The 21,153-nt window shown below is 46.9% G+C and overlaps 1 protein-coding gene and 1 non-coding gene across 5 annotated transcripts in view; both read left to right on the top strand.

The window, feature by feature from the left end:
- The window catches only part of CAMSAP2 (calmodulin regulated spectrin associated protein family member 2), a 98,263-nt gene that overhangs the window by 23,147 nt on the left and 53,963 nt on the right, over nt 1-21,153 (top strand). The gene's annotated exons all lie outside the window — the stretch shown is intronic.
- Nucleotides 9,568-9,671, top strand: LOC120880709. Its single transcript, XR_005725109.1, has one exon. It is a non-coding gene; the product is annotated as a U6 spliceosomal RNA (small nuclear RNA).

Below are 21,153 nucleotides of genomic sequence, written 5' to 3'. Positions count from 1 at the left end.
CTGGAGAAGGGATAGGCTACCCACTCCAGTATTCTTGGGCTTCCCTGGTGGCTCAGCTGGTGAAGAATCCGCCTGCGATGCGGGAGACCTGGGTTCGATCCCTGGAGAAGGGAAAGGCTACCCAGTCCAGTGTTCTGGCCTGGAGATTTCCATGGACTCTATAGTCCATGGGGTCAAAAAGAGTCAGACGCGACTAAGCAGCTTTCACTTCACTTTCGCTTTCCAGGAGCTGAGGTTTAAGGAATGTGATGGAAAGGGTATGGCGCTGCTTCTCTGGGTCTGGCTTCTGTCTGTGGGCCTCAGACCCTCAGGCTGGACCACATCGTTCCCCTGCTGTGTCACACCTACTGATCTGTGTTCTCGTGTACACTTTCTTTCTTACAACTTGATTTAAGGTTTTCCAGTCACTGTGAAGTTTTGATTGATGATATTGTACTATTACTATTTTTCTAAGACCCATGTGAGAAAATTTCCTGAGTACTAGTAAAAACTTTGTTCCTTAAGAAATCATTCTTTTTGGTTTTAGACTAGTGAGACTCAGTGTCCTTCCTTGTCCTGCATTTTGAGCAGTATAGTGAAAACTACTGTGTTTAATTGCACTGGCTGCACTGGCCCCCACCGCGCCTCCCACCTCTCAGCTATCTTGGTTGGAACCTTATTTCTGCCACCGCCTTGCAGACTCTGGGGAAATACACGGTGGCAGCAGAAACACCACTGTGAGTGTGAGGCGGGCTCGCTGAACAGAGGTGGTCAGCTTGGCCTGGGTAGGGGTTGAAGGAAATGCCTTTTTTTTTTTTTAAGCAAAAGTGAGAATGCCTGTTGGGGCTCTCTCCTCTCCATCCAAGTGCACTTAAAGACAGATTGTTGGGAGTACAGCCTGCAAAATATGCTCTTCTTTATTTACATCAATGGAAAAGTATTGTCAGGAAGTGTGTCTTTCAATAGTTAGGATGTATGTTAGCCGTTATTCAGCACATAGTTGCAGTCTGTCAGGCTGGCGGAAGGGCTGAACTGGGGCGTGTGCGTGCCTGGCCCACACCCGTGAGCAGGCCCAGATCCAGCATAGTTGCCGGGCGGGAGGCGCAGGCGCTGAGGCCTGACGGCAGTGCTTCAGTCGGCATTAAACCCACAGCGACTTGTGCTCCCTGGAGCTGCAGTGCGTCCTAACCCGAGTCAGGTCACCTCTCGGGCTATCTGTCCGCACAAGTACTGGTACGTAGGAGGACTTGGAAGCTGAGGGACTTGTGGCAAGTGGAGCCAGATGGGACTTGTAGCTTTTGAACATTCCTCTGCAACAAAATGAAGTTGCATGTGTACTGCGTTTGATATCATCAGGTTGGGCTGATGGATTTGATCTGTGTCATAAAATCTTAAATTCTATAAATTTAATAAATGATGCTGTGAAAGTGCTGCACTCAATATGCCAGCAAATTTGGAAAACTCAGCAGTGGCCACGGGACTGGAAAAGGTCAGTTTGCATTCTAATCCCAAAGAAACGCAATGCCAAAGAAAGCTCAAAATACCGCACAATTGGACTCATCTCACACGCTAGTAAAGTAATGCTCAAAATTCTCCAAGCCAGGCTTCAGCAATACGTGAATCGTGAACTTCCAGATGTTCAAGCTGGTTGTAGAAAAGGCAGAGGAACCAGAAATCAAATTGCCAACATCCACTGGATCATCGAAAAAGCAAGAGAGTTCCAGAAAAACATCTGTTTCTGCTTTATTGACTATGCCAAAGCCTTTGACGGTGTGGATCAGAGTAAACTGTGGAAAATTCTGAGAGAGATGGGCATACCAGACTATGCAGGTCAGGAAGCAACAGTTAGAACTGGACATGGAACAACAGACTGGTTCCAAATAGGAAAAGGAGTATGTCAAGGCTGTATATTGTCACCCTGCTTATTTAAGTTATGTGCAGAGTACATCATGAGAAACGCTGGGCTGGAAGAAACACAAGCTGGAATGAAGATTGCCGGGAGAAATATCAATAACCTTGGATATGCAGATGATATCACCCTTATTGCAGAAAGTGAAGACGAGCTAAAAAGCCTCTTGATGAAAGTGAAAGAGGAGAGTGAAAAAGCTGGCTTAAAGCTCAGCATTCAGAAAACGAAGATCATGGCATCCAGTCCCATCACTTCATGGGAAATAGATGGGGAAACAGTGGAAACAGTGTCAGACTTTATTTTGGGGGGCTCCAAAATCACTGCAGATGGTGATTGCAGCCATGAAATTAAAAGACGCTTACTCCTTGGAAGGAAAGTTATGACCAACCTAGATCGCATATTGAAAAGCAGAGATATTACTTTGCCAACAAAGGTCCATCTAGCCAAGGCTATGGTTTTTCCTGTGGTCATGTATGGATGTGAGAGTTGGACTGTGAAGAAAGCTGAGTGCAGAAGAATTGATGCTTTTGAACTGTGGTGTTGGAGAAGACTCTTGAGAGTCACTTGGACTGCAAGGAGATCCAACCAGTCCATCCTAAAGGAGATCAGCCCTGGGTGTTCGTTGGAAGGATGATGCTGAAACTCTAGTACTTTGGCCACCTCATGCAAAGAGTTAACTCATAGGAAAAGACCCTGATGCTGGGAGGGGTTGGGCGCAGGAGGAGAAGGGGACGACAGAGGATGAGATGGCTGGATGGCATCACCGACTCAATGGACGTGAGTCTGAGTGAACTCCGGGAGTTGGTGATGGACAGGGAGGCCTGGCGTGCTGCGATTCATGGGATGGTAAAGAGTCGGACAGGACTGAGCGACTGAACTGAACTGAACTGAAAGAGCCTTAGAGTTCAGAGCTGACCTGTGTGTAGTAGAAAACTTGCCCGCCGGGAGCTGCCTGGGGAACACAGTCCAGGGGGACTTTGAACACAGACTTCCTGGCCCTCCAGAGCTGCTAGCATGGCGCCTTAGAACAGGGGTCGAGGCACCTTGAAGCATGCAGGGTCCCCAGGCAGGGTTTGAACTCATGTCCCTGTAGTGGGAGCATGGAGTCTTAACCTCTGGACCACCTGGGAAGTCCCTGGGACATGTACTTTTAACAAATGTTCAGAGTGACTTCTATGATCAAGAATGTGATCTGAGAAATTTGTTCTACTCCAGAGTCATTTCAAATATGTAATACTTAAAATTTAGAGGTTAAGCAATTTGGCTATGGTACCACTGTTATTTGGAGAAGGCAGTGGCACCCCACTCCAGTGTTCTTGCCTGGAAAATCCCATAGACGGAGGAGCCTGGTGGGCTGCCGTCTATGGGGTCGCACAGAGTCAGACACGACTGAAGTGACTTAGCAGCAGCAGCGCTGTTATTTAGTAGCAAGACTAGAATTAGAATCTGAATGAGCTAAAACTGTGACTTTCTAATTTATAATGCTGTAATCCAAAGCAAACTTGAGCACTTAAATATTTGGATTCATGCTGTGTAAACTGTAGACTGGTTATGAATCAAACTCTTGGTTGTAAATCAGCTTTTCAGTCATGTTTGCATGTATAGGAAAAAGAGTTGGTATTCATAAAGCTCTATTAAAGTAAATGTATATGTATATAGTATGTGTGATATGAAATAATGAGATTGATTTCCATGTTTGATTTATAAAATAACCTTTAGATCTTGTTCTGAAGCAGTCATATAAAGAAAAATTTTATTTTGAAATGCTTTCTTTTAATGAGTACCAGAAAGAGCCTTAGTACTCTGTTTGCTTAATGGGAACTAAAGTGTGCTGATCGATCATTTGATAAGGGAGGCATGAAATGTTCTCTTGGTAAACTGTCAGCATTGCTATAATGGATGTTTGGGGTATTCACAGAATATAAGCTGAAAAATTATAATGCATCTCTGGTACTATCCATTAGGGTTTCCTGGTGGCTCAGATGATAAAGAATCCGCATGCAGTGTAGACCAGGGTTCGTTCCCTGGGTCAGAAAGATGCCCTGGAGGAGGGCATGGCAACCCCACTCCAGTACTCTTGCCTGGAGAATCCCATGGACAGAGGAGCCTGGTGGGCTACAGTCCACGGGGTCACAAACAGTAGGAGACGACTGAGCGACTCTCACACACTCACACTCTCACACACACACTCAGTCTCACACCCACTCACGCTATCCATTTCCCTGCCTTGCTCTGGTGTAAGGCCAGTGAAGCTGTGTTTAAAGAGAGGGATGATGGGTGCATCTGTTGGCCCTCAGGAAGGCTGTTCCTGCAAGTAAAGGGGTGTGGCTTTATCACGTTCTGTCGTCCGCCTTCTCCTGACCACGGATGCCTGCGCTTGGATGATGTGGACGTTAGAATCCAGAAAGAAAGAGGAAAATGCTTGTTGGCATGAAATAGGTGCTCCCCGTGGGAGTGTAAGCCTTAGCACTGGGATCGTACAGGCGGGCGGGGTGACTGCTGCCGGCCGGTGAGGAAAGGCATCGGGGATGAGTGATTCACGCTGTTTCCGTGGGTGGGACAGGATCGGTGAGAGGCGGCGGGCTGAAGAAGTTCCTGACCCGGTTTGGGCTGTGCGGGTGTGCTGTGCGTCACCAGTGATATCGCCCCCTGCACGGGGGCCACGTGTGAGGTGAGCCCGGAGAATCGGCCGGTTGCGTAGACTGTGAAGAGGCTGTGAGCCCGAGGTGGGATTTTTACCTCTTTTGTGCGCTACAGGATCATGGAGTAAGTTTTCCTGCTGTTTTCCTGGGGGTTTGCTGTGGCAGTAGTGGTGCGTGGAGTTGTTTTTATCCTGCCTGCATCAAACAAACAAAAGAGCAAAACCCCGCTGGCCTGTCCTCCTTGCTGCCGCCCCTGCAGCACACTCGCCCCCCCACTGCTGTTTTGGGGTCCCCAGGGCACCACCGTCGCTGGAACTCAGTCACTGACCCATGTAAAAAGTTTAAAAATTGCCCTTTAGAGAAAGAGGGTTATATAAGTGTGAGATCTATTACAGTAGTGGTTGAGGAAGGGCTTCTTTCTAGTCGCCCGTGTAGAAGAATGTCTTGGAAACTATGAGCAAAGCTTCTCTGTGAAAAAGTATTCTAAATTCTCCTGGCATTTGTTGAACAGGATTTTCTTCACACGTAGTGCTGGGTATTCCATGAATCATGGACCTGGTTTGGATTCCGTTAGTATTTCAAGGCTCAAAGTCACATTATCTTTTGATGTAACCATTTTTTTTAACATTTGACTTAGCATTTATTTTATTTAGAACTCCAGATTACTTTCTTCTAGAAATAACTTGTTGAATGTGTGTCCATTTTACCAGATGATCTCACAAAACCTATATGTTTATAATAAACCTGAAGTCAGGCCATCTGTTAATGTTTTCCAGTTTATTGACAGCGGTTCTGCCAGACACTCTGTATCGCCTACTGTGACTGGGAGGAGCCTCTGTCCTCCAGAGACTCTCATTCTCCAGGGGGTTAGAGAAGCAAGCAACTTACAATACGTGTGTTTCAGGAGTGGAGGGGCTCCAGACTCACTCCTGCTCTTGGGCCGAGTCTTGACGGCTCTGAAGGGGCTTCCGGGCGGGCACAGAGGTGCAGCTGGTGTGTGGGCGTGTGCCGTCGGAGTGCAGCTTCAGGCCGGGTATGTGTCCAGAGACGACGAGCACTGAGGCCGGAGCCCTGGACGGGGATGGGCACGATGACCCCGCGTGTCCTTCATCCCTGAGGTGATGGCTCTGCAGCAGGCAGGAAAGCATCGGGCTGGCGTCGCAGACGGTCCCTCTGCTGGGGGAGCGAGCATGGAGGCTGTGCAGGTGCCGGAGAAGCGCTGCTGAGGTGGAATCGAGGCGACTCTGTCGGTCCCTCCCTGCACCCTCCCGCCTTGGTGACTGTAAGTGCATTCTCCAAGCCTGTTTCTGTTTTGTCTGTCTGTCCATCTGGATCATTTTTTTAGATTCTACGTATCAGCGCTACCAGGTGATACTTGCCTTTCTCTGCCTGGCTTCCCTTGTATGGTGAGCCCAGGGGCACCCGCTCTGCGGCCGGTGGCGTCGTGTCGTTCTTTTAACGGCTCATGGTCTGTGGTTGTGCGTGCCATATCTTCTTTATCCATCGTCTGTCAGTGGACCTTGAGTTGCTTCTGTGTCTTGACTGTGGTGTGTCGTGCTGCTGTGAATGTTGGGGTGCACGTATCCTTTCGAACGAAGGTTTTCTCCAGGTATTCATATGCCCGGGAGTGGGCCTGCTGGGCCCTGAGGTCGTTCCGTGTTTAGCTTCTGAAGGAGCCCCGTGCTGCAGCCCGTGGTGGCTGCTGGCTCACACTCCCACCAGCAGTGTGGGGAGCTCCCTTCTCTCCAGCTTCTATCGCTTGTGTAGTTTCTGATAATGGCCGTTCTGACCCGTGTGGGGTAATACCTCGTTGGGTTTTGGTTTGCATTTCTCTAATAATTAGTGCGGTTAAGCATCTTTTCATCTGCCTCTTGGCCATCTGTGTGTCTTCCGTGGGGAAACGTCTGTGTAGGCCGTCTGCCCGCTTTTGCCTGGGTGTCTGTTCCTTCGGTATTGAGCTGCATCACGAGCTGGGTAGACTTTGGAGACTAGCCCCTGGCGGTGCAGTGGCCGCCCCGGCCCGCCCCAACCCCTGACCTGGTGCATGTTCTTCCTGCACTCGCCATGCTGCCACCCCCGTTCTCATCCTTGTGGATTTTGCTCTGCGTCGATTCTGGGAGCCTGGCAGGAACTGTCAGTGTGAAGCAGGGTGTCCCTCCGTGAGAAGGGTGTATGGCAGCCACATGGAGCGTGGTGAGAGGAGCAGGTGGGAGACTGAGCGCAGGGGAGGCAGGCTGGACGGGCCAGGCCTCTCTGGGCTCAGCAGAGTCCCACAGGCTCTGGCTTATAAGCAACCAGAGTTCATCCCCCGCGCCCTGCTCTAGAGGCCGGGGGCCAAGGCCAGGGAGTCGTCATGGCCGGGTGTTACTGAAGGCCGCTTCTGGGTTGCAGGCTGCCAGTCTCCTGCTGTGACCTCCTGGGGGAAGGGAGGGAGCCTCCCTGGGGCCTCGCCTCCTCACACCATCACCTGGTGCTTTCTAGTTCCCGCATTTGAGCTTTAGGGGGACACAAACATTCAGCCATGAGATTAAAAGACGCTTACTCCTTGGAAGGAAAGTTATGACCAACCTAGACCGCATATTAAAAAGCAGAGACATTACTTTGTCAACAAATGTCTATCTAGTCAAGGCTATGGTTTTTCCAGTGGTCATGTATGGATGTGAGAGTTGGACTGTGAAGAAAGCTGAGCGCCGAAGAATTGATGCTTTTGAACTGTGGTGTTGGAGAAGACTCTTGAGAGTCCCTTGGACTGCAAGGAGATCCAACCAGTCTATCCTAAAGGAGATCAGCCCTGGGTGTTCATTGGAAGGACTGATTTTGAAGCTGAAACTCCAATACTTCGACCACTTGATGCAAAGAGCTGACTCATTGGAAAAGACCCTGATGCTGGGAAAGATTGAAGGCAGGAAGAGAAGGGGACAACAGAGGATGAGATGGTTGTATAGCATCACCAACTCAATGGACATGGGTTTGGGTGGACTCTGGGAGTTGGTGATGGACATGGAGCCCTGGCGTGCTGCAGTCCATGGGGTCCCAAAGAATTGGACACGACTGAGTGACTGAACTGAACTGAAACATTCAGATCTCAGCAGGTACTCTTCTTGCATAGGGAAGTCTCATTTAGTGACAACTGACTTAAAAAAACAGTTTTTTAAAAAACAGAGTGTTTCACTTTGCAAAATAATTTTTAAATTTTAAAAGTGTTTTATACCAGGATTCATTTTCACAACACTAATTTAGAAAAGTACGACTTTTAATAACCTAAGTTTTCAAGACTACGTTATGTAAAATGACAAATGTCGTGTTTATTGGCGTGTTCAATGTAATGTTCAGTATTTTAAAAGACTTGCTCTTAATGCAGTCTCTTCTTTAGCTGTTGAAAACATGCTTTATATATCTCATTTCCCCCCAGTTTTACTGATAAAACCTGCAGATATTTAAGCAGTACAATTTAATGTTTTAATATGCACTATATTGTGTATATTTATCATATTGAACCAAGTAGTATGCCTAGTACATAGTACTTACAAAACAAAATGTTGACTTCTGGCTATAAAAATCAGATGTTTCCGATCGATTGGGACGGTGGAGAGCTTACCCCCAGAGCCCAGGTCTGTGCTCTGCGCCCTGCCGCCGCTGGTTTACCTGGGGGTTTGGCCGCCTGATGGCAGAGGCTGCTTGCTTTGTGCTGGCAGCATGGGGATGGAGGCAGAGGCAGAGCTCACGAGCACCCTGCCAGGCCTGGGGGCTCTCCGTGTCTGTCTGTCCTGAGTTGGCTCATCTCCCAGAGTCTGTGCCCTGCCTCAGTGTCCCCTCAGTAAGTCCCAGGTGTTTAAATTAGCACAACTCATTCAAGAGACCGCTGCCTGCCATTGAAAGAAACGTCGTGAACCACTGTGGAAAGAATGAGCCACCCGTCTCCTTTGTCCCAGTTTCGCTGCGTCCCAGTTAACTCCGCGGACAGCTTTAAGCGAAGCAGTGGAGGCTGGCGTGGAGAGGCCTTTGCCGCCGTCTGGGCTGGAGTTCTGGAATTCTCTTGACTGAGGCACGCATGGATGTGTTGTGCTGCAGGGCCTGCAGCTGGTCAAGCTGCTGCACATGCGACAGTTACCCTTGTAACCTGACTTTTCTCCTGTTCTGTTTGCAAAAAATGAGGACTGTGGTTGATGGAACCTACTTCATGCTTGACCCACAAATGGGTTAGAAACACACATTTAAAATCACTTGTTTAGTTGTTTTTTTATAGGGAAGAGTGGTAAGGTGACAGTGTCGGTACTGAAAACTAAATGCCATACTTATATTTTTCTTAAAGATGTATTTTAATCTATGTTACGAACTTGTATCTGATTTAATGAAAAAGAAAGGAAACCATGGGACTAGAGTTTGTGTGTGGACTTGCCACCTTAAGGTTTATTTATCTAGGGCCTTTCCTGGTTTTCCAGTGGTTAAGACTTGGCGCTTTCTGTGCCGTGGGTCTAGATTCAATCCCTGGTCTAGGAACTAAGATCCCACAAGTTGCACAGCGTGGCCAAGAAAAAAAAAGATTTATTTTATCTAATTTCAATGGCATACTTCTAACAGATTAATTTTCCTGAAATAATACTTTGATACCTGTCTTACTTTCCAATTAAAAAATGTCAGTCATTTTATTTGATTTGAAGTTAAGTATATATTGCAGATTCATATGCATATTCTTTTGTAAAAAATTTGACTTTTCAGAGCTAGCTTCTAAAGTATGATATAACGATATACTTTTAAAGTATGGTTATTTCATACTTTGTAAAATAAATTTCACTTGTAAATAGTGAAAGTTCTATTGTCTGTTGGTAATCTCACCTTCATAACATATTCAAAGTAGCAAAAGCTAAATATTTAGAGAGTTGTCTGATAGTATAGACCTGCCAGTAGTAATTTTTGATGATTTTTGAAGGTGAAGTAAATGTATATTAACTGAGACTTTTCGTCTTTTAATTGTAGATTACTAAATTTAAGGAACCAGTGCTGTCGGGGACACTTTTCCTTTAAAAAACATACAGCGTGCTCGCTTCGGCAGCACATATACTAAAATTGGAACGATACAGAGAAGATTAGCGTGGATGCGCAAGGATGACACGCAAATTCGTGAAGCGTTCCATATTTTTTTCATGTTTGGGAACGCATGTACACCCGTGGTGGATTCATGTCAATGTATGCCAAAACCAATACAGAATTGTAAAGTAAAAAAAATAAATTAAAAAAAAAAAAAAAAAACATACAGCATTAGCATCAGCTCAGTCACTCAGTCATGTCCAACTCTGTGACACCAGGCCTCCCTGTCCATCACCAACTCCTGGAGTCCACCCAGACCCATGTCCATCGAGTCAGTGATGCCATCCGACCGTCTCATCCTCTGTCGTCCCCTTCTCCTCCCGCCTTCAGTCTTTGCCAGCATCAGGGTCTTTTCCAGTGAGTCAGCTCCTCGTAAGCATTAGCTTACACGCTTACATCTGAACATACATGGCTGGAGCACTGGGTTTGAGCTGCTTTTGCAGGTGTGGTGCAGAAATCAGACTTTCCCGTCTGCACAGCCCCAGCCAGCACTCTGAGCAGGGCACGGGCCCGCGGTGGCCTGTGGTCGTCCACACTCCAGGCTGTGGTGAACACACTGGCCGCGTACCCCGTCCCCATGATACCGAGCTGTTTTTTAGCTTGGCAGACTGTAATAGTTTAGCAAATTGTTTTTAATTAATGTCAGTGATGAGAGTTAAGGAGAATAGATGATTATTTAAAAACTGTACAAACCGTTCCATTTGGATGCTTGCCTGTGTTTAGACACCTGGATCAATGAGCTTCTGTGATAGAAAAGAAGATCTTTGTAATACTCGGACTCCTTCTGAGCATGCCCTATTCTGTGTTGAAAAGAGGGTTATAATGAGCTGTGGCACAAAGTGACTGTGTTGCAAAGCTGTCCCAGGGGCCTGTGTTTCAGGAAGTCCTCTTGCTCTACTTGCAGGGATCTGAGAATGCTGATTATGAGTTTTGAGTTTTGAGCTGATTCTGAGTTTTCCTGAAGCTCAAATCTTTAGTTTGCGGTAAATAGTCCACCTAGTAAACATTAAAAGGGTGACTTTAGAGAGTGATGAGGACCATGAGGAAAATGAAAGCGGGAGGACGTGATGGAGCAAGCTGAGGAGACGGTGTGCGTCGCCCCTGGGTGGGAGGATTGGGGCAGCCTCACCCAGGAGGGCGGCTGTGCGCAGAGCTCTCCACCAGGGGCCACTTAGGCCGAGATGGGGCGGCTAGCATCCCCGACAGCAAACGAGACGGGCCACCAAGTAAGTCAGCCTCGCGTCGGGATGATCGGCTCCTGGGGAGAGTTTCCTGGAGGGAGCATGTTCTGGAATTGGCGGTTTGGGGGCTACACTTGTTACTTTGGGCTTTGTGAGATGTGAGCTACTTGATTCAGTAAGTGCTTGCTGGGAACCACTGGGGCCTTGGTGACAGGACAGCGATGGGGAGACAAGAGCCTTGCTCTCACACAGCTGACACTGCAGCAGAGGCGGGCAGTCAGGAGCTGAAGAGGCTGCGAGAGCTTCCGACAGCGGCGCATGCTCCGCGGGAAAGAGGCAGAGGCAGGGGAGTGTGCTGTCCCCCCCGAGGCGCCAGGGGAGGCCGGTCCAGAGGACTGACGCCTGAGCTGAGGCCTGCATGCTGCAAGGACTCCTGGGGAAGAACATTCCAGGCAGCGGAGACAGCAGGCCTCGCGGCCTGCAGGCGTGCCTCAGGACCTGGGAAGAGCCCCCAGATTGGCGTGAGCAAGGTGGTCAGTGATGTTCAGCATCTTTCCATGCTGCCTGTTGGCCATCCCCGTGTCTTCTTTGGAAACAATGTCTGTTCGGGTCCTCTGCCCATTTTTTAATACATATATTTTGGGGGTTAGGTTTGTTTTTGATTCGAGTTCTGTGGATTCTTTCTCTATGGATATCAGCCCCTTGAATGTTGGTAGTTCAGTCGTGTCTGACCCTTTGCGACCCCGTGGACTGTAGCCCACCGAGCTCCTCTGTCCGTGGGATTCTCCAGGCCACAGCACTGGAGTGGATTGAGCATCCTCTGCTCTGGGCGATCTTCCTGACCCGGGGACTGAGCCTGGGTCTCCTGCACTGCAGGGGGACTTTCTTTACCGTCTGAGCCACCAGGGAAGCTGTTGCTCAGTCGTGTCCGACTCTTTGCGACCTCATGTACAGCAGCCCCTGCTAGGCTCCTCTGTGCGTGGATTCTCCAGCAAGAATACTGGAATAGGTTGCCGTTCCCTTCTCCAGGGGATCTTCCCGACCCAGGGATCGAACCCAGATCGCCTGCATCACAGGCCAGCTCTCTACCATCGGAGCCACTGCCTGTATTTTCTTCTGGGAGTTCTGTGGTTTCAGGCCTTACGTTTAGGCCTTCCATCGGTTTTGAGGTGGTTTCTGTGTATGCTGTAAGAACACGCTCGCTCTCTCTCTGTGTGGCCGTTCGGTGCTCCTGGTGCCACTCAGAGAGATGCTCCCCGGTGGTCTCCTCGCCTCCTGCGCTGTCGGTCAGTTGGCCGTAGGTGTGTGGCGTTATTTCTGGGCTCTGTTCTGTTCAGTTGATCTGCGAGTCTGTTTTTGTGCCAACACCATGCTGTTTTGATGACTGTGGCTTTGTAGTAAAGTCTGAGGTCAAAGGTCGTGACACCTCCAGTTTTGTTCTTTTTTCTCATAAAGTTTCGTTTAAAATACTGATGAGGCGCGGGGGTTCTGAAGCGCTTTGGCTGCTCTGCCGTCTGACTGGTTGCAGCACTGTGGCAGCCCTGTCTATAGTCAGCCTTTCCCTCCCCCTCTGCAGAGTTTGTCCCTCGCTCCTCGTTCCCATGCGGTGATGAGAATATTACTGAAGAAGGTCTGAAAATGCAAGGAAAGCTGATGTTTTTAAAAAGCTTTTTGTTTTTGAACAGCATTGTTATTGATAAATTATTATTGCTTAGTATTTTTCATGATCTAAATTAGAATTTGGATTTGAATAATGTCAGTATTTAATGATTCATTAAAAATCAATGCTTTAAAAGAGTTACATATGTTATGGTCTACCAAAATTATAGTGGGAGCATTTTACGTGGACATTACTTCTCAACTGTTTGAAAAATCAATGCTCTTTAAGGTATTATCCGCTCAGAGGGTTAAGAAAAAAAAACTTGACAGTCTTTTGATCCCTTCACACATTTGTCCAGCTTGGTTAGAATGGACAGAGTGGAGATGTGTGTGTCATTGTGGGCAGGAGCGTCCCTTGCGGGCCGTGTCACCGTGTGTGGGGCTTGGGGGCTGACAGCACCCGTGCTGCGTGCACTGACCCCTGTACGAGCTCAGACTCCCTCCTCGTGAGCTTTCGTTTTGCTGGTGCGGTGCCTCGCAGATCTGCAGCTCTTTGCCTCTGGCCGGCATCTGTGTGGAGAGGCCTTGATGCCGGCCTGAGCGACTTCGGGTTCTGAGTTCTGCCGCTGTGCCTGCTTGCCCAGAGGCCTTCAGCCAGGAAGGAGCGTGACCTCTGAGTGCTTGGCAGATGGGAGGAATGGTGTTCCCACTTCTTACTTTGCTGATGGAGTTTCTGCCATAGCTGTGTTCAAACCTTGTGAAATTTTGCCTGCTGTTATACGGCTTTAGCTCGTCTTTGTAGTCTCCAGAAACCTGGGTGGTGACCTCCCATGTCGCCAAGGAGACCTTGAACCTTCCTCTCTCTCTTTCCCACAGACAGCGCTTGGCAGACGGACCCCGCCTGCATGGTTGCAACAGCTATGATTATGTCATAACCTCGTGTGGTTCAATTTCTTTTCTTTTTTTTTCTGGTAAAGCTAGTACTGTCAGGCGCATTTTTCATACAGACCCAGCTGAAAGAAATTTGCTGACAAATTTCCTTTCAGGCAATTTTTTGAGTGTTAACTGGAGCTTTTCCTGATGGTTATTTTTATATGATAAAGCATATTTCAGTGTATTCTGTGCAACTCGTTTTTAGATTTTGAGATTTGAAGCACAGTTTTTGGCTGAGGATCCATATGCCTGGAAAACTTTCAAATCTGGAAAGCTATGAAACACAAACACTCTTTGAAGTACACCATATGCGACTGGTCCAACTATATGAGGGATGGCATACTGGTTACGAACGAAAGAGCATAGCTGACATTTTAGGGCTCTGGCATGAGCGGGCAGCAGTTATGATGAGTGCTGGGGATGAGCCTGAGCTGCCATGTATAAACTGTCTTATAAATGAAACTTGCCCAGGTCACCACGGTTAGGCCATTTGAAAGCCACAGATGTTCCATGCTTAAGTCTGGATGAGCTGGGTATTAACTATCCCCGGCTTCCGGGGATCTCCGTGGAGCAGCCCAGGCTCTGCTGCGCCGGTGGCGGTGCCCGTCGTGCCTGCTCGACGTCTGCGCTGGCTCCTTGCAGGTCCACGGTTAGCCAGCCAGGCACACTCCCGATTTAATGCCTTAAACTGCTGGTCCATGTAGCATTTGTTTGGGAAAACATAAGAAAAAATGATTACAATGAAATTCAAAGACTATCTTCAGGTGATGAACTGCTTTGCCGGCTAATCCCAGAGTCATACACTGACTGATGCCTGAGGTATTAAACCACTGTAACTCACTATGTCACTGAATGTTTAGGGCACTTTGATGTACTTTGATCTCATTTGACCATTCAGGTATGACCTAAATCGAATCCCGTACAATTATACGGGAGAAGTAAGAAATAGATTTAAGGGACTAGATCTGATAGACAGAGTGCCTGAAGAACTATGGACGGAGGTTCGTGACATTTTACAGGAGACAGGGATCAAGACCATCCCCAAGAAAAAGAAATGCAAAAAAGCAAAATGGCTGTCTGAGGAGGCCTTACAAATAACTGAGAAAAGAAGAGAAGCGAAAAGCAAAGGAGAAAAGGAAAGATATACTCATTTGAATGCAGAGTTCCAAAGAATAGCAGGGAGTGATAAGAAAGCGTTCTTCAGTGATCAGTGCAAAGAAATAGAGGAAAACAATAGAATGGGAAAGATTAGAGATCTCCTCAAGAAAATTAGAGATACCAAGGGAACATTTCGTGCAAAGATGGGCTTAGGACAGAAATGGCATGGACCTAATAGAAGCAGAAGATATTAAGAAGAGGTGGCAAGAATACACAGAAGAACTGTACAAAAAAGATTTTCACGACCCAGATAATCACAATGGTATGATCACTCACCTAGAGTCAGATGGCCTGGAATGTGAAGTCAAGTGGGCCTTAGGAAGCATCACTGCGAACAAAGCTAGTGAAGATGATGGAATTCCAGTTGAGCTATTTCAAATCCTAAAAAATGATGCTGTGAAAGTGCTGCACTCAATGTGCCACCAAATTTGGAAAACTCAGCAGGGGCCACGGGACTGGAAAAGGTCAGTTTTCATTCCAATCCCAAAGAAAGGCCATGCCAAAGAATGCTCAAACTACCGCACAATTGCACTCATCTCACACGTTAGTAAAGTGATGCTCAAAATTCTCCAAGCCAGGTTTCAACAGTACATGAACTGTGAACTTCCAGATGTTCAGGCTGGTTTTTTAAAAAGTAGGAACCAGAGATCAAATTGCCAACATGTGTTGGATCATCAAAAAAGCAAAAGCGTTCCAGAAAAACATCTTATTTCTGCTTTAATGACTATGCCAAAGTCTCTGACTATGTGGATCACAACAAACTGTGGAAAATTCTGAAAGAGATGGGAATACCAGACCACCTGACCTGCCTCTTGAGAAATCTATATGCAGGTGAGGAAGCAACAGTTAGAACTGGACATAGAACAACAGACTGTTTCCAAACTAGGAAAGTCAACGGCTGTATATTGTCACCGTGCTTATTTAACTTATATGCAGAGTACATCATGAGAAATGCCAGGCTGGATGAAGCCCAAGCTGGAATGAAGATTTCCGGGAGAAATATCAATAACCTCAGATATGCAGATGACACCACCCTTATGGAAGAAAGCGAAGAATAATTAAAGAGCCTCCTGATGAAAGTGAAAGAAGAGAGTGAAAAAGTTGGCTTAAAGCTCAACATTCAGAAAACGAAGATCATGGCATCCATTCCCATCACTTCATGGCAAATAGATGGGAAAACAGTGAAAACAGGGACAGACTTAATTTTGGGGGGGCTCCAAAATCACTGCAGATGGTGACTGCAGCCATGAAATTAAAAGACGCTTACTTCTTGGAAGAAAAGTTATGACCAACGTAGACAGCATATTAAAAAGCAGAGACATTACTTTGCCAATAAAGGTCTGTCTAGTCAAAGCTATAATTTTTCCAGTAGTAATGTATGGATGTGAGAGTTGGACTATAAAGAAAGCTGAGTGCCAAAGAATTGATGCTTTTGAACTGTGGTGTTGGAGAAGACTCTTGAGAGTCCCTTGGACTGCAAGGAGATCCAGCCGGCCTATCCTAAAGGAAATCAGTCCTGAATATTCATTGGAAGGACTGATGCTGAAGCTGAAACTCCAATACTTTGGCCACCTGATGCAAAGAAGTGACTCATTTGAAAAGACCCTGATGCTGGGAAAGACTGAAGCCGGGAGGGGAAGGGGATGACAGAGGATGAGGTGGTTGGATGGCATCACCGACTCACTGGACATGAGTTTGGGTAAACTCTGAGAGTTGGTGATGAACAGGGAGGCCTGGCGTGCTGCGGTTCATGAGGTCGCAGAGTCAGACACAACTGAGCGACTGACTGACTGACTGACTGACTGATCTCATTTGATGTCTTGTGGGTGAGAAGGTAAGTATTGCCCACATTCGATAGATGAAGCAAAGGGCGTTCAGTGAAGGCTGAGTGACTTTCAAGTCAACGTTTGTGTTTTTGTTTTTGTTTTTTAAGTGACTTTGTTAAGGTATTACTTAAATAAAATGTACCTGTTTAAAGTAAATCGTTATCTTGTCGGACCTGACTGGGGAACTGAACTGAGTGATACTAATGTAAATACTGCTCCAGTTAAAATGTGGAGTTTCTCTGTGGACCGTTTACTGTGCTTGATGCTTTTAAGGCTCTCCTGTCTTGCGGCCGGTGGCCACACTGCACTCCTTTTTATCGCCAGCAAGCCTCCTGTTGCAGGGCTAGGACACAGTTTACGTATCCACTTGTCAGCTGGCAGATATTTCCACTTTCTGGTTACTGTGAATAATGGCTGCTACGAATACTCATTTACAAGTTTCTACTCTAATACCTGTTTTCAGTTCTTGAGGGTATGTACCTAGCTGGAGAAGTACTGGGTCATAGTGGTAGTTCTGTGTCTAACTCACTGAGGAGCCTGTGAACAATTTTCTGCAGGAATTGCACCATTGCACACCCTGCCAGCAGTGTCTGAGGGCTGGAAACTCTCCACATCCTTCTCCTCCTAAGTGGCTGTGAGGTGGCCGTCTCGCTGCGATTCTGCTTTGCGTTTCACTAATGACTTCGAGCATCTTTTCATGTGCTTGGTGGCCACTTGTGTGTCTGCTTCAGAAAAACAACTGTTGAATTCTTTGCCCATTTTTAAATTGAGTGGTTTGTCTTTTTGTTGTTTAGTATCAGTTTCAAATTTTAAGTGAATTTTTTTTGCTTTAAGTCAGTTTTTTAAGTTAAAAAAAATGAAAAGGCGAAGTCCCCCATAGTCGTGGCACATGTATGCTTTTTAGGTGCCTTTCCTTTGATTCAACATGGGTTTCCATCTGATATTACCTTCCTTCGGCCTGAAGAACTTCTTTCAACTTTTTTTTTGTGTGACAGCTTCTCTCAATATTTGTTTCATCTCCAGTTTTTTTGAAGAACATTTTGTTGGTTACAGAACTCTAGGTTGACAGCTTTTTCTTTCAGAGTAATAACGGAAGATCTTGAGGTCTTGTTTCTTTCCCTGTGTCCTCCCCTACCTGCTTACAAAACAACCTGCTGTTTCCCCCAGGTCGCCAGGGCTCTCTGCTCTGGTGTCTGTTGCTGTTGATGGCGAGGCTTGTTCCTCGTCGCCAGGGCTCTCTGCTCTGGTGTTTGCTGTTGTTGATGGTGAGGCTTCTTTCTCTGGGGCTTTAGTTCTGATGGTCTCTCTTGCTGTGTCTTCAGGCTCACTTTCTGCTTCATCTGCTGTTAAGCTCATCTAGTGAATCTTTCTATTCCAATACTGTGTTTTTAAGCTCTACAAATTCCTTTAAAAAAAAAAACAATATTTTGTTTCCTCAATATGTTCATGTTTTATATTGTTTTAGAGTCTGTGTGATAATTCCATCATCTCTCTTAAATCTGTCTGGTTCCTCTTCTGATTATGAGACACATTCCTGCTGCTATGTCTTGTAATTTTTAATTTAATGGTAGACATTGTAACTGTATTTTTCACGGTCTGAATCTTTCCCACCTTTAAAAAAGGTTAAATTTTGGTAAGCTTCTTGTGAACCTGTAATTATTTTTAAATAATTTTTTTTAAGTTTTGAAAATTTTTTTTGGTAGACAGTTAAGTTACTTGCAGATAATCTTGATCCTTGTGAGCTTGTATTTGGCCTTTGTTAGGGCAGGTCTGGAGTGACCTTTGCTATTTTAAGCCAGTTGTTGTTGTTCAGTGGTCTTCTGGAGGCTCGTCTGAGTATCCTGGACAGGCAGTGTGGTCTCTCCACCTTGCGGTCTGGAAGTGGAGTGTTTGCAAGCCTCAGTGAGCCGAGGGGGTTGGTTCTGCCCACAGGCCTCTGTAGCTGTCCTCTCCCTGGGGGCTGGCTCCGACCAGCCTCTCCGAGTCCCGCCTTGCTCGGGTGCAGGTGAGTAGCCTGCCAGAGGGCGCCCCCTGCAGATCGCTCTGAGTAGCTTCCCCTCCTTAGTCTGCTCCACAGGTGTCTGCTGCCTCCGCCTTCCTATGCCCAGACTCCTGTCTTCGTGTCTTCAGCTCAGCGAGCCCAGCACACACAGGGTGGGCTCGCTCTCCTGCTCTGGTGTTCCAGAAGCGCCTTTGCATGTGCTGTGAAGGGGCTGCTTGTGTGGGTTCTGCTTTCAGGAATCACACCTGTGTCATCTGTAGGCCAGTGTCTGAAAGTAGTTTTCTGTGTTTTCCCAGTTTTGCAGTTGTTTCTGGCAGGGGGTGAGTCTTGAGCCAGTTGCCTTCGTGACGGAGAGCCGTTTTTGCCGTCAGTGGGCCCCATCTGGACACCAGGCGCCAGCGCTGCTCTGGGCCCTCACATCTGTTGACGCGTGTCGTCCTCAACACTTTGTCTGAGGTCTGCAGTGTTTCATCCCCGATTTTGTCCATGAGGAGCTGAGCTGCAGAGGCTCGCAGGGCCCTGTTGCGAGCGGCAGCACACCACTGGAGCCCCGGTGTGCCCGGGCAGCCTGCCCAGAGCCTCCGCCTGAAGCAGGGCTCACGTTGCCTCCATGCTGTGGAGCCCGGGAGGGTCCGCCTAGGGCTGGAGTTCCGGGAGCTCCCTGGCAGGGGGCGGGGCGAGCCTCGGTGAAGCCAGTCAGACAGACTGATTCAGGAGGTGCAAGTGGGCAGTAACTGAGAAGGGGAACCGAGTGTTCAAGGCGTTCAGATACCGGGCTTGAGAGGACAGGGAGAAACTCACAGTGCAGACTAAGCGAGGTGATGTGTTTACAGCACAAAAGTATCAGTTATGGGACGTCTCTGGTTGTCCACTGGCTGAGACTCTCACTCCCAGTGCAGAGGGCCCAAGTTCGATCCCTGGTCAAGGAACTAGATCCCACATGCTGCAAGTAAGACCTGGAACAGCCAAATAATTAATTAAAAAGATAAGACTATTGATTATCATAATACCAAGTAATCAGTCTCTTAAGAGCTTTATTGGAACACTACTCAGCAATACGGTTCATACTGTTCATGGGGTTCTCAAGGCAAGAATACTGAAGTGGTTTGCCATTCCCTTCTCCAGTGGACCACATTCTGTCTGACCTCTCCACCATGACCCTCCCGTCTTGGGTTGCCCCACAGGCATGGCTTAGTTTCACTGACTTAGACAAGGCTGTGGTCCTAGTATGATTAGATTGCCCAGTTTTCTGTGAGTATGGTTTCAGTGTGTCTGCCTTCTGATGCCCTCTTGCAACACTTACCATCTTATTTGGGTTTCTTTTACCTTGAACAGTATGAAAAGGCAAAATGATAGGATACTGAAAGAGGAACTCCTCAGGTCAGTAGATGCCCAGTATGCTACTGGAGATCAGTGGAGAAATAACTCCAGAAAGAATGAAGGGATGGAGCCAAAGCAAAAACAAGACCCAGCTGTGGGTGTGACTGGTGATAGAAGCAAGGTCTGATGCTGTAAAGAGCAATATTGCATAGGAACCTGGAACGTCAGGTCCACGAATCAAGGCAAATTGGAAGTGGTCAAACGAGATGGCAAGAGTGAACGTCAACATTCTAGGAATCAGTGAACTAAAATGGACTGGAATGGGTAAATTTAACTCAGATGACCATTATATCTACTACTGTGGGCAGGAATCCCTTAGAAGAAATGGAGTAGCCATCATGGTCAACAAAAGAGTCCGAAATGCAGTACTTGGATGCAGTCTCAAAAATGACAGAATGATCTCTGTTCATCTCCAAGGCGAACCATTCAATATCACAGTTATCCAAGTCTATGCCCCAACCAGTAACGCTGAAGAAGCTGAAGTTGAACGGTTCTATGAAGACCTACCAAGACCTTTTAGAACTAACACCCAAAAAAGATGTCCTTTTCATTATAGGGGACTGGAATGCAAAAGTAGGAAGTCAAGAAGTACCTGGAGTAACAGGCAAATTTGGCCTTGGAATACGGAATGAAGCAGGGCAAAGACTAATAGTTTTGCCAAGAAAATGCACTGGTCATAGCAAACACCCTCTTCCAACAGCACAAGAGAAGACTCTACACATGGACATCACCAGATGGTCAACACCAAAATCAGATTGATTATATTCTCTGCAGCCAAAGATGGAGAAGCTCTATACAGTCAACAAAAACAAGACCAGGAACTGACTGTGACTCAGATCATGAACTCCTTATTACCAAATTCAGACTCAAATTGAAGAAAGTAGGGAAAACCGCTAGACCATTCAGGTGGGACCTAAATCAAATCCCTTATGATTATACAGTGGAAGTGAGAAATAGATTTAAGGGTCTAGATCTGATAGATAGAGTGCCTGATGAACTATGGACAGAGGTTTGTGACATTGTACAGGAGATAGGGATCAAGACCATCCCCATGGAAAAGAAATGCAAAAAAGCAAAATGGCTGTCTGGGGAGGCCTTACAAATAGCTGTGAAAAGAAGAGAGGCGAAAAGCAAAGGAGAAAAGGAAAGATATAAGCATCTGAATGCAGAGTTCCAAAGAATAGCAAGGAGAGATAAGAAAGCCTTCTTCAGCGATCATTGCAAAGAAATAGAGGAAAAGAACAGAATGGGAAATACTAGAGATCTCTTCAAGAAAATTAGAGATACCAAGGGAACATTTCATGCAAAGATGGGCTCGATAAAGGACAGAAATGGTATAGACCTAACAGAAGTAGAAGATATTAAGAAGAGGTGGCAAGAATACATAGAAGAACTGAACAAAAAAGATTTCACGACCAAGATAATCATGATGGTGTGATTACTCATCTAGAGCCAG

Source organism: Oryx dammah, unplaced genomic scaffold (assembly GCF_014754425.2).
Source record: "Oryx dammah isolate SB20612 unplaced genomic scaffold, SCBI_Odam_1.1 HiC_scaffold_21, whole genome shotgun sequence".
In the NCBI taxonomy this organism is placed as follows: domain Eukaryota; kingdom Metazoa; phylum Chordata; class Mammalia; order Artiodactyla; family Bovidae; genus Oryx; species Oryx dammah.
The sequence above is the reverse complement of the archived record's forward strand: the minus strand, read 5'-3'. Positions and strand labels throughout refer to the sequence as shown.